General features: G+C 45.1%; 1 long non-coding RNA gene across 1 annotated transcript in view; it reads left to right on the top strand.

Annotated features, from left to right (window-relative positions):
• The window catches only part of LOC113952080, a 31,802-nt gene extending 17,147 nt beyond the window's left edge, over window positions 1–14,655 (top strand). The window contains exons 2-3 of the long non-coding RNA XR_003529375.1: window positions 980–1,036; window positions 14,497–14,655. This is a non-coding gene — a long non-coding RNA (uncharacterized LOC113952080). The remainder of the gene's footprint in view (window positions 1–979; window positions 1,037–14,496) is intronic.
• Window positions 14,656–17,655: the final 3,000 nt, after the last annotated feature.

The raw sequence follows: 17,655 nt of genomic DNA, 5'->3' as shown, positions 1-17,655 counted from the left end.
TCAATTAATTATAATTGTCCTACCTTTAAAGGGATGGCCCTGGGCATACTAGGGGGTGTGGCCCTCATGGGGTTTTATTTCAAGCCATATCCTACTGTCTCCAACTCACTCAATGAATCTTACTCATCAATATTTAATGACACAAGTGTACCTTCCTTTTTTTTCCCCCTTCCTTTAAATTATTCTTCTGCACAGCCAGACAGGTGCATTGTCTTCCCGTTATGTTCTGGCGACAGAGAAGATGCTGCCTCGCTCTGTGTCAGCATCTAAGAAAGAGGTGGGTAGACCCACCAAAAAATTTGAGCAATGGGCATTACAGGCCTCTTGTTCTGCCTCTGAGATGTGACAATAGGTGTCTCGGTACAGATTCATTACCCAACAGGTATTCATCAGCTTCAAAGCTGCTTTCACTGACTGTGTAGCACACAGGAAAAAATTCGTTTTAAGGAACAGGGCAAGCGAGACATCTCAAAAGACTGTCCTTATTTTATTCTTTTAGTGCTACCTGTGCTGCTCTAAAACCTACCAGTGACACATATTGTGCTGTTCACACCTTGGTATTCTCTTGGACAAGAACCACATCCTGTGTATTATTGATACTTTATGACAAAGTAAAGCAATTTTAAAACATCAGGCTGCCCATCTGCTCTGAACTACTCTCCACAATATTCAAAATAGATGTGTTTCCCTTTCCTGTTTTCATATGAGTGAAATGCAGACCACAGTTAGGTTATGAGACTGGGGGCCAGGAATTTTTCTACTTTTAATCCTGTCTCTGACATTGATTCCTTCATTAGCCTTGGGCAAGTCATTTCACTTGGATATATTCGAATCACCACATCTATAAAATGGAGATGCAGTGAGGTGTCATGGAGATTTATTAGGCTGTGTCTGCAGCATACTTTGAAGAAGTCAAACCTTATACACCTGTTAATGAATGGAATTTTAAAATATGAATGAAAACATTTTCTCGTTTCAGAAGCCCAAGTTCTGATGAAGTGTCCCACAGACCTGTGACTACCACCACAGTCAGCAGGTAGGATTTTACACTTAACTATGTAAACTCATCCAAGAAAAATTACCTGAAAGTTAGCATTGTGGCAGCAGGATTCCAGACAGTTTCCCAGTCAGAAATGTGTTGTTATTGCTGGATCTCTTATTGTCCCCATGAAATGCAAAAAAGCAATTTTTGCAGTTAAAAAAAAATCTCCAGGAGTAATTTGGAGGGTTGCTGCTCTGGGACTGGTAGATGTGCAGGGAAGTTAGATTCCTGCACAGTTTGATTGCTGTGGAATAAAACCTTAGGCTTGTATGAGTGTTTTGCTACCAGCCTCGATGAAGCCAAGATCTCATCCAAGTGACTGGTAAGCTTTGATGGGAGACGTGAAGGATTCACTAGGACTTGAAACCTTTTGCACACCAGTAGCCTGGTCTGGTGAAGGTTAATAATCAATTATTTTAGCCTGAAGATTGTGAGATGGGTTGGTCTCATTCTGTACTGCCCTCACGGGCTCTGCTGAAGTTTTGGTGTTGGCAGAAAGGCATTAAACGGGACGTGTGGCCCTGTCGGCCTCACCAGGCTGAGCTGCACACCTGGGGATGAGGCACAGCTCAGCTCTGGCACCGGCCAGAACCGAAACAAGCTGGTGCCAAACTTACATTGTCTTTAGTCATGCCGGACTTTCTGCAGACAAGAATAAATCTCCTCCATGACTAATCTGTGCATGACTCACTCGCTGTATCATAACGCAAACCTCGAAGAGCTGTGGGAAACAGCGGTGCACTGAGGCGTGTTTTAAATGAACACTGACCCCTCTCAGCAGCCAGAGAGGCTCACACAGAAACTCGGGGCAGGAGGTGGTTTCTGCAGGGATGGGGCAGCAGGAGCACAGCGTGGTTCCCAACCCTCCTGCTGCCCCGCTGCTCGGCCGCTTCCCGGCCGGTCCCTGAGGCTGCCAGCTACCAAATTATTGTTACTGTTTTCCCAGCATCTCTGCCCAAAGCACGTCAGCAACGTTGCAGGGATTTTGAGGAGACCTTGTGAAGTAAAGTGGTGGTGGTACAGCTGGGAACGGGAGCAGGTGATAGGAGCGCAGTCTAAAGAGAGAAGGACACCTGGGTTAGGGAACAGAGGGGATTTGGGGTGCAGTGGGGTTACAAGGACACAGAACAGCCACAAGAAAGATGAGTCTCGTACAGGAGATAAAGTAACCCCCCAAAAGTCATGGTGCAATAATAAGATCAAGTTCATTTTAGTCACCCAAAGCAGTTTGAATTCAGCTCTTCCCTGTTCAGGGATATTTAACATACAGAGCTCAGCTGTGGCTGTTTCCTATGAGAGCTGACAGCTTGCTTCTCCAGCCCCTGCTTAACTTGATAGTCATAACCAAACCCATCATTTCTCCTAACATGTAATATTACAAAAAGAGCGTTTAAAAAGTAAAGAATTTTCCTGCATGTTCTAGTTGTAATATTTTTAAAAGCCTGTGCTCAGGCCTTGCTTCCCTCTGAGCACAAAGCAGCTGGGAGTGTTGCAGAGGGAGCTTGATCAGCCCGGGGGAATGGGTGAAGAGGGTGTTTCTGTGACTTGCTTGCAAACCCCTGTGGCTGTTTTGAGGAGAGGCTCCTGCGATTTTACACAGTCATGTATATCCCTTCTGACTTGGAAAGATGGATTCTGTCCAGGGTTTGGCTAAAAAAAAAAAAAAAAAAAGGAGGGGCCCTGCTCAAAGGCTGAGTTTTGTTGTTTTATAAGTAAAATGTGGGCAATGGACCCACCATTAACCACCTCCTTGCAGTGCTCCTCTACCCATTCCAACATTAAATAAGCAAGCTCAGGAATGAACACCAATGCATCCAAGTTTATTGTGGTCAGGCCCATGGTAATAAGAAATCATCAGGCTCCAGAGGTACTTGGAAGTGCAGATAAGGTCAGATCAGGTCAAAGAGGGATCCTGACAGCCCTGGTCCTGCTCCGTGGAGCGTGATGAGCCCCAGCCCAGCTTGTCAGCAGCAGGTGCCACTGTCTGCTCTTCGGATCTGCCCCCTGCCAGTGAGGTGCCAAGTCCTTTCCCTGGGAGACCATGGGCTGTAGAGGAGGGAAATCACAAGCAAAAGCGGTTATTTCCACTTTCCTTAGTATTCCACTGTGCCCCAAGTTGCTGCTTGCCTGTTAGGCTTCAGGCTGTTTGGCTTTGTTTTTTTGCTTTTATGAATTTGATGGTGTCATTTTTACACTGGAGGCCTGTTTCACCGCGTTTCTGGCAAACCCCATTGGTTAGACTTGTTTCACCACATCATGATCTTTTTTTATAGCCTGCATCTGCCAGGAAAACTTTGTCATTCATCATCTTCCTTTCTGCCGCGTTCATTTTCAGCAAGGCACAGAATGTCCTTGTGTTTCTAAAGTAATGCAAAGCCTTCTGGCTCGGTGGTCAGAGCAGAAGGGATGGATGGTGCGCAGTCTTTGCGCCATGGCATGTAAATAGTTTTCAAAAGTGGGGAAGAGGAGGAAAAAGAAGATCCTCAGCACACACAAAGTAGGCCACTCCTCAGTGGCATCCCTTCAAGAAACAGCTGCCCCGGGCACCTCCAAGTTTACCTGTGTTTAATGCTGGCTCGTCCCGGTGGAGAGCTTTTCCCCACAAGCAGTCCCATGTTTGTAACCTTCAGGGCTGCATTTTTCCTCCTTTTTCCTGTTACTCATCTTGTTATGGATGAGAACCACGTTGGTACCAGAAACTATGTTTAAACTTGGGTCAGAACTGAAGTGCAGTTGTGTTTTGGTCAGTGGGTTTCTACACCCATGGTGGAACTGTTCCAGAAATATGTAATAACACATATAAAGTTGTTTAGCTGCTGTTCATCCATGGTAGAATTCATGGATATTTTGCACAAGGCCTAAAGTGGGAACAAAAGTCCTCCTGACCATGGATTTTCAATCTCTTAGTTGCACCATGTTCAATAAAAAGCCTTCTTGAAGTTCTTTGGAGAAAGCTCACGTGATTTTTCAGCAAACTTGTTTGGGGTGAATCTGGGATGGTTGGCAATTTGGGTATAAAATTGAGGTTTTTGCAACACATCTGCTCCAGGTCACACCAACCTTCATGCTCAACTCAAAGGATGGTTGTGATTGCTCCTCAGTTAAAGAGCTAAAACCATTTTCTAGGCACAGAGCATCATGACCACCTCTGTTTGCCAGAAACTTAGGCATAGGTGGACTAAGGTCAGAATTTAACATGTGAGCAACAGTTCTGTTCTGGTTGTTTGCTGGAGGTGGATTTGGATTCCTGATTTGAAGTACTCACTTTTGATATTTTTGTAGCTGTGTGAATGCCTTGAAAGGAATGAGCAAATTCCCTTTGGCCTTCATGGGCTCCAGAGGAGAAGCCACACTTAGGCAGTGGGAAGGCAGACGTGGGAGCCAGAGCTCTGCTCTTCACCACCAGAGTCTGTCTCGCTCCTCTGCATCTCACTTGTACAGAGGAAAATCAAAATTCAGGGACTTGTGCCACACTCTCTTCATAATGCATGTGTACAAATATTTGCATGCAGCAGTGGTTCAAAGGAGCCTGAAGATAGTATCTTAACTGTGGTGCTTTCCCAGACCATTGCTGTGCTTTGCCTTTGTGAATAAAGGCAGTAGTGTCTGCAGTCAGGAGATCTCTCATATAGATTTAATCTGGCTGCTTTCCTCCCTGGGGAGCAGAGTTGAGGATAGTGAAGTTCAAGGTAGCGTGTGTTTGAGTTTTGCAAGCAGAATAGACATGGAAATTTGAAGCCTAAATTGCACATTCCAGTCTTCTTATGGAAATGGTGAGCAAAGAGGAAGCAGGGCCTTTGGTACTGATCATGTGCCAGTTTTTAAATACCAATACAGATCTAGAGAGTGTATTTATAAACACGGCATGTGTGTATGTGCACATGTACGCCCACCCTGATACGGATACACGCCTATGTGTGATGTTTATAAACATCACACCACCTATCTCTGCTTATAGATTCTATTGATGATTGCTTTATTCATCTCGTGGCAGACCCATTTAAATGAAAATATGTTCCCCATTTCCTTGCTACTATAAATTCTGCGCTATGGGGAAGTAGCGAAGTGCACTAGCTATACATCCATGGAGAAATGCCCTGTTGAGGAGAGGAGTATTATACAGGGAACAATTGACAGCCCTTCACTTCAGTGGGTACATTTCTCTGTACAGCTGCATCACCACTAATGATAAATGAGTAATGTTTGATAGCTGGCTCCGTTGCCTGACAGCTACAGTTTTGGCCAGAGGGCCACGACAGGCTTTAGACTTCTGTTCAAAATGAGTTAAACATATTAGGTATTACGAAGCCACAGAAGCCTCGAGAATGAGTGCTGAAATGAGTTATCAAGGTATGCTCCTGGGTACACAACTTGCAAAGCAGATGTCATTCTAATAATGTGTGATATAGAACATGTCTGGCCTAAACCCTGCTGGATGAAATATGAAGCCCCGTTGGTGATATTTAATACCATTTTATGAGGTGCCATCTTATAAAGACAATGCCCGCCTTATGTGGAATGCTTAAGGTATTTTGCCAAAGGCACTGGGAGGTATCTGAACTAAGTAGAATTTTTATTATTTTATAAGCCTTTACTTTGTAATATTTCTGTTTCTACATTATTGTGGTACTAGCTGCACTAACCCTTTGTGTAGTGAACTTCATGAGCGGTTTGCTGATAGATTGACTGATAGCCACGGCTGCCTGTGGATGTAAAGTCCAGTTCCTACCTAAATATATTCCTAGCAAAAAAACAGAGTAAAGTAGAAAGCAGACTTCAAAAGGAAATAAAGCTTTACAGGAGGCACTCTTGGAAAAGAGGTCCTTGAAGCTATGAGATCCAGAGGTTTCAGTGTTTTTTAAAGGAGTGAGGCCTGGCAAGGCTGTGAGTTTGTGTATTACAGCTGCAGTATTCGTTTTGTCTTGAATTCCTGTTGTAAACTTTGACTTCCTGTTGAGATTTCTGGATCCCTTTGCTGATATCCCAAGGACATGCACTGAGTCGCTTAGTTTAGGGTAGATGATGAGTGTTTTCACTCTCCAGTTCTCTCTTTATTTACATATTTTCATTTAACGCTGCTTTTGTGGAACAAAATTGCCTCCTTGTTCAGGTCTGTTGGAAAGCGAAGGCAGAGTGAGTCCAAGCGGTGATTCTGAGCAAATTAGGTACCTCCTTCCTGGGATGCAAAGACCGTGCTGACAGCGCTGCAGAGTTAAAGACCCCAGTGGGGGCAATACTTACATTTCAGTGATGCTGAGTCAGTGCAAATGGGCTCAGTGCTGAGAGCCCATCGCCGCTGCCGGAGGATTTGGTCCAGCGCAGCAAGGGAGTAGTTTTCTTGTCTTAAATCCTACATAGTTCTGTGTCTCGCAGTTCTTCTAGTCTTCCATGCTTCTCTGTTTTGCCTCTCCCGAGAAAATAGTGCCCATGACCTAGAAAGCAGCCACGTCCCAGAGCACCCACCAGGGAAGCTGATGTGGCCCAGCAGCTGCTTTTGCTCGGTGCTGTGATTCAGTGGGGTATCTCCTGCAGGGCAGGCCAGGACCCCCAGTTCTTCTCCCTCAAGTGCCTCCCGCTCAGCCGTGATCTGACATCATGAAACCCTCACTACCAAGTCCCTGTGACTACTTCTGCTGATTTGCTCGTCTGAATAAACATCAGCACTAAAGAAATTACTCAGCTTGGTGTGCCAGTGACTGCTGTGTACAATTTCCAGCTAGAGAGACGTCCCTGTGCTAAAATATGTGGTGGTTCTTACTCTTAATCCTAACGCTCTCCTTCTGTCTCCCTGGGTAAGTGAACTCTTAACGTGTAGTAGTGCAGCCTGATGCGAGGAGGTGTAAGGTCAATTCCCTTTGATAAAGCCCTACTAACTTTTTTTCTGCCCTTGAAAAACTTGCTTTCCCTTCCAAATGCATCATCCTGTGAGCCCAAGGTTCGCAGATATTCAGATTCATCTTCCTTTATACCATAAACATGCCAGATATATATAATCCATTTGGACACTGGCAAGTGATGACTATCAGAGGCAGAATGGGTACTGAGGGGCCCATAGTTATACAGTAACATCAGCTTGGCAGCAGCTCATCCATCGTGCTAGATGATCTGTCCATCTCCCTGCCTATGGCTTGTAGCACATAAAATACAGAAGAAAAGTCAAACCAAATATTCTGCGTGCAAAGATCTTCGCATCTCAGCCCAGCTTTTCTAGCCTCGGTTTTAAATGCACTTGTGGACCAACTGTCTGGTTGAGACGCTGCTTTTTGAAAGAAACGTGTCTTAGAAATTCCTGAAAGTCGCTGCTCAGTGTATGACATGTCAAGTTACATCTGCTGTGTCACGAAACATCAGCGTGTTGCGAGAGACCATAATGGAAGGTGACAAGATACGCTGTAAACAGTTTCGGTCGATGTTTTTATTTATCCCAGAGCAAATTTCGTGCAATATCATGATCGCGGGGAGAGCTCCATCACTCAGCAAAACTTATGCCTGTGGTGATCAGTCGTGGAGGTAGGTTAGCCTTAAAGCCAAGCGCTCTCAGGATCACTGTCCTTGCCCTGCTCACGTGGCGGTGGGTCTGTACTCGGGCAGACCCCGGGGACCCGCAAGGGGTCAGGAGCTCTGGGTGGCATTTCCCCCCACCCTCAGCTGTGTCCCACCACACACACAGGTGCTGCGTGGGGAATTCCACCCCCCTGCCCCCCCCAGCACACGGGTGCCTGGGCACGGGGCTCCCCGAAAGGACCTGTGTGTGGTGTAAATCAGGTTTCCCACGGCGAGCCAGGCGCTTCTTGGGGCTTTCTCTGCCTCTCAGAGAAAGCTCATAAACTCATTTGCAAATCCTCCGTTTGAGCTGTACAGGTGGCTCATGTTTATCGAGGTTTTCTACTTGGAGCTCATTTCCTTAAAATCTGTCCTTATGTTTGCTAAAATCCACACAGCCCCTGTTCCAAGCTGCACGAAGCTTTTAGCTCCTTTTTTCCTCTCAGCGTTTTTTTTTTGCCTATATTGTTGCAGGAGTCAAATGGGGAAACGCGCAGAGCCGGGAGATTAAAGATGTAAATTTTATAAACAGAAATCAAAGGTCCTAAATCCTGAGCAAAGAAAAGCCTACATAAGTATGAACATTAAAAAACATACATAAATAGTACTTCAAGGCTGAATGTGTTAAATTATTCAACAGTTAAGTCATAAGTGTTCTTAAACTTAAGTATAAAAATGCCCTTGACAATATTTCATAGCTGTGCATTTCTTTAAAATATTTAGCATTCTCATTAAAGAGAATGACTTTATTTTATATATTAGTTACACTCCTGCTTGTTAATATGAAGGAATTTAGTAGCAAAGAGCATTCTTATGTATATAAGCCAAAGACAATTTACATATAAAGTTGGACGACTATTCACTTTTTATTTATTCCTGGATCATCTGCATCCATGCATAGCTATAGAGCATTTAAACAAATTTGTTCCTTAATGTGTAGTATTAATATCTCCTGCCCCAAAAATATCATTTGCTAATGCCATCGCGAAGACAGGTTCATTCAAAGCTACATGGAAGTTCTTGCCTTTGAAAGACTTAATGAACCTTACATTTTTGGTGTACTGCACAGTGTAATGCCTATTACATATTCATTGCCAGAATGGAAGATTTCCTTTAACTCTGAGCTTCCTGGTCTAGTTCACTGTAAAACATTGTCAAAAGTCACAAGAGACTTTCGCTGAAAATTGTGACTCTTGATAGCAGGATGTAATGGGGAGGTTTAGAATAGAAGAACCAGTGGTATATGGGCCCAGGGGGAATCGTTCTGACAGACAAATGGATGGATAATACAGTTTTTGACATAATGGGATGAAAAAGTTTATGCCAGAAAGAACTGAATTAAAGTTATTACTTTAAGGAAATTCTGAAGTTCTCAAGACCAGTGGTATTATCTCCGTGCGTTTCATTTTACTGCATCTCTGCATAACAGGTTTTTAAACAGGCTTGGTTTTGAATTGATTTATAAGCTTACTAACAAACCTGCAATAAAATCACAGTTACTTTCTTGGAAATAACTCCAGTAACATCATTTTACAGGGGGTTGTTTTGGGAGCAGGATTTTTTGATCTATCTGGTTTTTGCAAGTCCTGCATCATCAGTTTGCCTCTCAACTCCCTTTTGTAAGGACAGCAAAACAAAAAAGGCTATTATTCTGCATTTTCCTACGGAAAAGTTGGAGGCTGCAGGGAGCTGTATTATTTTGTATACATTTCTTTTTCTCAGAGCTTCGTGAACTTTGGAAATTAACAGCTCTGTGATCCCCGAGCCCTGGTGAGACACAGAAATCGGCTGATGCACAAACCATTGCAAAATCAAGGCCTTAGTTAATCAAGGCCAGCCAAAAAAAAAAAAAAAAAGAAAAAAAGGACTGTACATTTTTCCACTTGTTATTTTTAGGTGATGGCAGGGCTGAGCTGTCAGTCAGCCACGTTTTTCAGGGGTGTCGTGTGCACGTGTGCACCCAAGGGTTTGACCGCAGGTCCCTGGAGAGGGGACAGTGCAATAACAGCCGCTCCTCCCCGAAGCCTCTGGTGGAGCTATGTTTCATTTTAGCTGGCAGTGACTAAGCCAACGGCTAAAATGCAGAAATAAGTGCGGCGGAGAGAGGCCCTCATAATGGCAGAGATGAAAAATGTGTGAGCGCAGAACAATGAAGTGATGGTAAATCTGAGATGTAGGCACCAGTCACCACTTGTACCATGCTGTTGTCAGAAGTGTGTTGAGATATCGGAGAGAGCAGGCTGAGAAAGGGAAGCTAATTATACCACATTATTCACTTCTGCTCATTAGGTGTAGTACAAAGGCCCTGCTTTTTATGTATATATTAAAGTGCCGAGGACTACAGGAATAGATAACTTCATGTTTCTTTTGTCTCGCTAGTGGGTCAGTTCAGAGAGAAAAATCGTGTTTTCACAGACCTGCAACTTTCCATCCTGCAGAATTAGGGATTTCCTCCTGCATCACCCCTAACTAATAGGAAAAGGCAACTCTCCCCCTTGAAACCCAACAAGCAAAGCTCCTGTGCCCCGTGGCAGTTTCTCACCCAGTGCCTGTGTGAGGGTGTGGGAGATGGTTCCTGCCTTCTCCCCTCTGCTCAGTGTAGTCCCCTGTGTCCATGAAAAAGCTCTTCCTATGTAATCCCTCTTCCCTACAACCCTCCATACCTCCAGGAGCAATTTGGCAGACACCTACCACAGTGTGGGTATCCATCCCTGGGGCACCCTGTCCCCTTGTGCTGTCATTGTCCCTCCGTCGTCCTGAGACCACAGGTATCTCTCCAGCTGAGTTTAAATGAAATTAATTCAGCTGTTTAATCAACTTTGGATTGTACATTTAATGTATTCACTCTTAGATGTTTTACCTGCCTCACAATCCTTGTATTGCATTCGGATCTGTAAATGAGCCATTAGGAAAGATGAACGGGAAGGCAGAGGATGGGTTTATTGAAATTATTTATATATGAGAAATACCTGACTTTCAAAATTCATGGCTCTTTAATGCTCAGATCGCAGAGAACACATTAAATCTGAGAGGAGAAGAACAGGTATTGCACTTCCACTCTGAGGTGAATGAAATCAGATTTGGGCATTGAAATCCACCCTTCTCAACAATGAAAATTGCCTTGCTCTTCTAATTATGAGCATCACAAAAGTCACTGCTTCAGTGAAATACCCTGCAGCTACACAAAAGGATAGACTGGAGAAGCACACATCTACCAATAAGTGGCACTGAGCATCTACTCCATTTCTCACACAGGTTGGCATATCTCTCAGTGGTCCATCTGGTAGAATTGGATGGCATTTATCAGGAAATAATCCAATTGTGGCATGCCAAAACCTGAACATGAAAAGTACTTGTGCCTAGTGTCAATCATTCACCCTCTGACAGTTCAATAAACATCCTTTCTGTGATGGTTTTCAGGAACACTGACACCCAAAATGCTGGAAACAATGCCAGAGATGGAAATGACAATGCTTCTGTGAAACATCAAAAGGGACCGACACAACCTGGCATGGATTTTGCCAAGTGTTGCTTAGCAATACACTGTGCTTTGGGCCGCTGGCTTGTCAGGATTAGCTGCAAAGGGAGTGCTATTCACACCTTTGCTGGGAATGCATCCTTCCCAAATAAAGGAGCACAAAGCAGGGAAGTGCAGCATCAGCAGGAGCAGGGGATGCCGAAGCCACAATATATGATTTTAGGCTTCTGAAAAGCCATCTGCCCTCCCCAGTTGTCTTCCCAAGGCATGGAAAGACCATGTGACTCGTCCCAGTGCCACAAGGACACACTCCTGTCCTGCCCAGCTAGTGATGTGGGAGGGTATGAGGAGTTTTCATGGAGGTTTTCTTTCAGAAGAGACTGAACTTTGCTACCAGCAGCTCTTGCAGGAGGTGCATGCAGGCAGAATTTGACTTGGACTGGCTTGGCCACTGAGCTTAGCAGATGGTGACAACATACAGGAAGAAAGCCTGATCCTGGAACTGGGAGCTGAATGACCAGTATCACTCCTAACAACTGTGAAATAGGGATGGTCATTTTAACAGTGGAACTGGTGGCAGCAAGAGGAGGCAAGGAGGTCTTGGTAGCAAAAGAAAAAACTTGTCCACTTCCCAAATTTCCCAAGTGAGCCCCTCTCCTCAGGTGCCTGGATGCCGCCTGTGTCTCTCCAGCCACCCCTACCCCACCAGGGATCCTGAAGGGTGAAAGCAGCTTTCCCAGAAAAACGAAGAGTACTCAGTGGCCGTAGGGAAAATACACTATTTGGTATTGCAAGCACCACTGGAGGAGGAAACTGAATCGGGGAAAGTGAAATAACTTGCCTGAAGCCACCGACAGACCTGGGAACTAAACTCTGGCCTCCTTCATGTGCCAGATCCTGGAGCAGAGGCTCACGAGGTCTAACCAAATTGCTTTTTATCTGTGTGCCTGGTAAATGGGAGTGGGAGGAACGTCTGCATATCAAATAAGGGGGTTTTGTCCGTCTCGAAATTCCAGGTTTTCAGATCCAGGAATCAACCAACACCTGGAGCGCATAAACTACCTTTTTGGTGTGGTGAGGACCGACCTGCGGGTCCAAACTCAGCCCTGCAAGCCAAGCCTGTCCAAACAGAGGTGCTGGGACCTGCTGCCAGTCTGGAGCCTGGAGGGAGGCAACTGCCTGGGGAGGCACTTGTGGGGTGGCACATGTTTGCTGCTACCCTGTTGGCTCAGGGCTGTCTAATCCATAGGCACCACGGTGGTGGTGAGGCCGCAAATATCATAGAAAAGGTGCTTTCAAAGAGTACTCCGAACAGAAATCCTGAGGTGTGCAGATTCTTATATATACTTATGACAGTTTTCCAGGGAGAAGTGCAAGCTAACTCCATCAGTGCCTTTGAGCCTTGACTTGTTAATTGGCATTACTTCTAATTCCCAGCTATATTTTAAGGTATGAACCTAAGGAATTTTAAAGTCATTATGTGGGTGAGGGACTGATAAAAATAAATCCTTCAGGTTTGAAAGTGGCAGAGAGGGAATAAAAGGTGTTAAGAAATCCAGGAGTTTTCAGCCAATTGGTTCAAAAAAGCATCCGGGTGGACTGCAGCTCCTGGAGAAAGGTCACTGATACTACTCTGGATACCTCTTTTTATGAACTTTATGCATCACATAAAATAAATTTAAAGCAGTTTAATTTAACAGTCTAATTAGTCATGGTTTTTTCATCTTGTCTATTTAACTATACATGGAACAAAGAGAAAGACACAGGGCCAAATTCAGAGCTGGCACAAATCAGCTCTGCAAGTCAAGGAAGCCATTCCTGCTCATCCAGGGCTGAATACGGATGCCAGTGGCCGAATTTGTCCCTGAGGATAACACCCTTAATGTCTGGAGACTTGCACCACAAATGAATTTGTGTGCCAGGAATTAACTCTCTGCAGAGCAGATCCTTGGGTCTCAGTGTTCAGAACTTGAGCCAGGAGAGCTGAAACGTGGGAGAAATGGTTTAAAGATTCAAGGTAGTCTGGAACAAAACTCCTCTGTGTGTTGTCTTTGCAAAAGCTCCTGCAAGCCTTTCCCTTTGCCTCAGTCCTCTTAATTTTCACCCTCTTTCGCTTTAAATTTCAGTGTGCACATAATCTCAGGATCTCCAGCAAACACCAGTCACATGAATGAACCCTCCACTGGAAATGAGTGTCTCTCTGCTGTCTTTGATGTGGTTATATTGGTTATACCATTGCACTAAATTGGCCTTGCTCTTCAGCTCATGTACAAAAACCCACTGCATTAACCAGGTCTTGATGTGGAAACATAAATCCATCCACGTTTACAGAGGTGAAGTTTCTGAGCATATTTCCAGCTCATAAGGTCTTAGGCCAGGTAAAACCTAGACCTCCAACTCTGTAGCTATATTGTGGTATTTGGGAGGGTTGTGGTACTGCTGCCAGTTTTCATTAATGAAACAAATTATTTTTCAAATGTTGTGGATTCCAGCAGAAATCTGCCTCCCATAGCTTGAGGCACAGGTCTCATTTGTTTTGTGATGTCCATTTTCAAGAGCATGTACCAGAGCAGGTTGCCATCTGATGGTGGGAGTCACTAGAAGGGCTTGGGAGGGAACTGAGGTGGCTTAGCCATGTGTCACCCCAACCCTGAGTGACATGAGTCCATTCCAAATATCTCTTTTCAAAGTTCCTGCAAGTTACCATTTCCCCAACCAAAAATAACTACAACAAACAACATGAGAACAATTAAAGAAATTCAAATGTATCTCAAACCACCTAATGATTAACCGTGTTCAATTAGTCTCCGGGCTTTTCTGTGCTTCTGTGTGGTCTCCCTGAAGGCACCACCAAGCACCTCAGAGGTGAGTTAATGAGTTCTGGTTGTGTCTTGTCCGCAAGCTCAGCTGCATAACCACCCTCCTCCTCTGGCCTGGTGTTCCTAGGAAGAACACCCACTTCAGAGGGCTTTCTCCCTTTTCCTGCTGGAAGCTGATGAAACGCTTGGTCTTCTCCTGTAATGCATTTCCAAGGTGCTGCCTCTGCAGGGCTGTGTGAGGTCAGGGCTCAGCAGGGTGCTACCCCAAGCCTCTTCCTGGGCATCCTGACTGAGTTGGTCGGCTTGGTTGTAGGGTGTGGGTCCCCACATCTGTCCCATAAAGCCCAGGTCACTATATTGACAATATAGTTTCAAGACTGTGACTTAATCCTCTCTTTGGGGTGGTCTGTAAACATCAGTGGTTCCAGCCAGGTCTGGCGTCTGTGTAAGTTACTCCTTTTTCTTTTGAAGCTCTGTGTCACTGGACCATTGGGCCTTTTAGCACATCTTTCTCTTACCTCAAATTCATGTTTTGTTTCACTTTTGCACAGCAATACACTCTTCTCAAAGTTTCTTGAAGCTCTGATTATATTTTTTATCCTTCTTTTCTTCAGGTTCAGCCAGCACCTGTGCAGACCCTGGGCCTCCACACTGTCAAGAAATTGCATTTTCCTGTGAAATGCTGCACAATCCGAACAGCGCTATAGGTGAGAGTCCCCAAAGGGAATCATGAGTATGAAGGAAAATGACCCTGTGGACATATCCAACACATTGGACATTAGCCCAGCTTTCAGATGCATCTCTCTGTTAGGTAATGGGAAAGGTACTAATATTATACCTCTATGTAAACACCTGTACAAAAGGATGAGGGGCTGCATTGGCTCCTTCATCCCTGCTCTGCTGGGAGCTTCCATCTTTGACTTTTTCACTTCCTTATTGTACCTTTTTTTTTTTTCTATTAAAATATGTGTGGAGTTGACCCCACACTGACTTGTGCACCACGGCTGGATTCGTAGCCATGAACCTTCTTTTTCCTCTCTGGGCTGAGTTTGCCAGCAGCAGTTGGTGCCAGGAGAGCCCAGAGCTGGCACTGTTGCTGCTGCTGCCATTTTGTTTTCCCTGTGTTCCATGTCCCCTCTCCTGTGTCATTTCACACGGTGGACAGTTTAATGCACCATTTTCTGCAGACTCCAGCATTCCCTGCCTCATGCTGTCCTGGCTGGGATCTGTTTTCTTGCAGTACTTTGCATGAAGTGTCTCACAGTGCTGCTTTCCAGGAACTCTGTTCTGGACATGATTAACTTCTCTGCATGGCAAATTTTAATTGTTCTATCAAGGAATTTTTTTTTTTCCTGAGTTTTCCAGTCTCTTTCCCCGGTGTTTTGCCTCAAATCCCAGCCATAATATGTTCCTTCTAATAAGAGACTCCAACCTGACAGTTGTAAGATTGGCACTGCCACCACACGTTACAAAATCTGGAGTTTGTACCGTGTTATCTTTTTTTCTACGGAAAAATAAGATACTGACATATGGCAGCTCTCAGGAGAGTGGAGGCTGAGAGCGGGAGGCCAAGAGAGCGGCGGCTAATAGAGATTTGGAGGCCTGCAGTGGGAGACTGAGAGAAGAGAGGCCAAGAGTGGGAAGCCCAAAGGCTGAAGGGTGCCATGATCTGCTCTTCAGCCATGCTCTTGCTGGTTTTTCCCCGAATTTCCCCAATTTCGCACTCAGTGCCTGCTGATGCACACCTGTGTGTGACCCCCCCACACCTGAGGGGAGGGCGTGGTCACCTCAGGCCTCTCGCTGTGACTTCGGGCTCTGAGAGGCTCGTAACCCCTGAGCTGTGTCTAATCAGAGCACCTGAGATTAATTGTGAGGGCTTTTCTCTACCCACCCGCAGAGATAAAGGCAGAGGAGTCATTTTGGTGCTTGCATGTGTCTGGGTGCTGTTTGGAGTTGCTCCTGGGCCAGGGTAAGTCCTGGTGAGGGATTATTTGCTGAGTCATGAACTGGACGCTTGCTGTGGGCCCAGCTGATAAAGATACTGGGGCGTCTTTAATGGGGTAGAGCCAGGGAAACAGGGACCTCGTGGGAGTGGTGGGCTGGGAAGGGGTCAGGAAGGTTGTCGCAGGTGAACACCATGATGTTAAAAATAAGAGAGGGGAATCCCCTGCCTTGGCTTTGTTTGGCTCCTTCCTACTTTCAAACAGCTTTGGAACCTGGGATTTCCTGCTGGATCCCTCGAACCAGAAAGAAGGGGGCAGCCATTTTGATCATCCTCCTTGAACTGGCCACACCTCAGGTGAGATATAGTGGTGACAACTCATCTAGCAACACCATTACCCAAAGGTGAGGTGCTCTTGTTTGGTTTTGTAACCTACGGCTTTGTCAGGACGGTGCAGGACATATGTTGCTGTGTCATCCAAGATGCTGGGGTGTAAAGAGAAATAAAGGATGGGGCGGGACCGATTGGTGCTTTACTGGCTGTGGGTAGGTATAGAGAGGGGAAAAGCAGCCTTGGCACCTGTTAGTGGCCATTAAAAACTCCCATGTTCTGCTAATCTGTGCTCGTAAAAAGGCCATCTGCTAATGCTCAAAGGTCATTAAGTTACCAGCCCTGTTTACTCCTCCTGCTCTGCTGGGCCAAGCCTTTCTCAGAAAAGAGGGCTTAAATGGTTATTATGGTGGCGCCTGCTCACGCTGCTGTGTGGTTAAGGGTCTGTCAGTATTTTCATTAGGAACTTAGACTTTCAGGGCTTTTTAAACTTGGCCATTAAAGTACCTGCTTCTTGCTGCCTGGCCATGCTTTGGAGAAGGAATTTTTGTGTTGGATTGGTTTATGATGAAACTGCTTATTGCCTTTGTATTTTCATTACATGAAACAAAGGAAAAGCATAGACAATGTAAGACCACTTTATGTGTAGCTCTAAGGGCTGTGTTTGCTGTGCTGGGTGTTGGTTTTGGGGTTACAGGAGTCAGCAGTATAATCTGCCCATATAGGTGACACTGTCCCCAATCAGGCAGTGCTTGTGCCTCACAAAGTCCAGGCACTACAGGTGGGTTAGGGAGGAAGCTGAGGCCTGAACTGTGAGTTGCCTTGATTTCATAGGTTTTAGTCAAACCTTTAAGGTTACATTAACATAGTTTTCTTGTGGTTAAATGGAACTATCAAAAACTTTGATAATTCTTTTTTCCTTCTGAGACTTCCCAGCGATAAAATAAGATGTAGCTGCTCAAGTTTTTATCCTTCATTTCCGATAATGATGGTGTCTGTCTCATAAAAACCTGCCTTTTATCTTCCCCAATTAGCTGAGTTGCTGCACCCTTGTGCTGCGAAGTTCTGAGTGTGCTGCAGCCTCTTCCTGAGCACAGTCAAAGCACCCCCTCCCCAGCTCTGTGGGGCCAGTCTGTCCACTGCACCCACCCTCCCATCCCCACTCCCTTTGGCATCAGTTTAATCTTTTGCTTTCTACATAACATAAAGAAGAAACCTGGGTCAATGAATAATGAAAGCTCATTCAAAACCTGGACTCTCAGAGTTTGGTCTCTGCTGCTTTTTATTTTAAGTAGTCCTTCTTTCACAGATCTTTTTAATTTTTTTTTTCTTGTTAATGCAGTCAAACTTTCCCTTGTGGATTTTGTGAGGTTTTTCATGCAGGATTTAGGGGAAGATCACACTGATTCTGCGATGCACTTGTTCTTCAGATTGTTTTTATTTCTGTTCTGACTGAGCTCTGAGGGCAGCCAGGGACAGGATGTTGTTGTCTTGGCCACTG

Source organism: Corapipo altera, unplaced genomic scaffold (assembly GCF_003945725.1).
Source record: "Corapipo altera isolate COAL_440 unplaced genomic scaffold, ASM394572v1 70, whole genome shotgun sequence".
Taxonomy (NCBI): domain Eukaryota; kingdom Metazoa; phylum Chordata; class Aves; order Passeriformes; family Pipridae; genus Corapipo; species Corapipo altera.
Note: the sequence above shows the minus strand (reverse complement) of the source record. Positions and strands in the feature narration are given on the sequence as shown.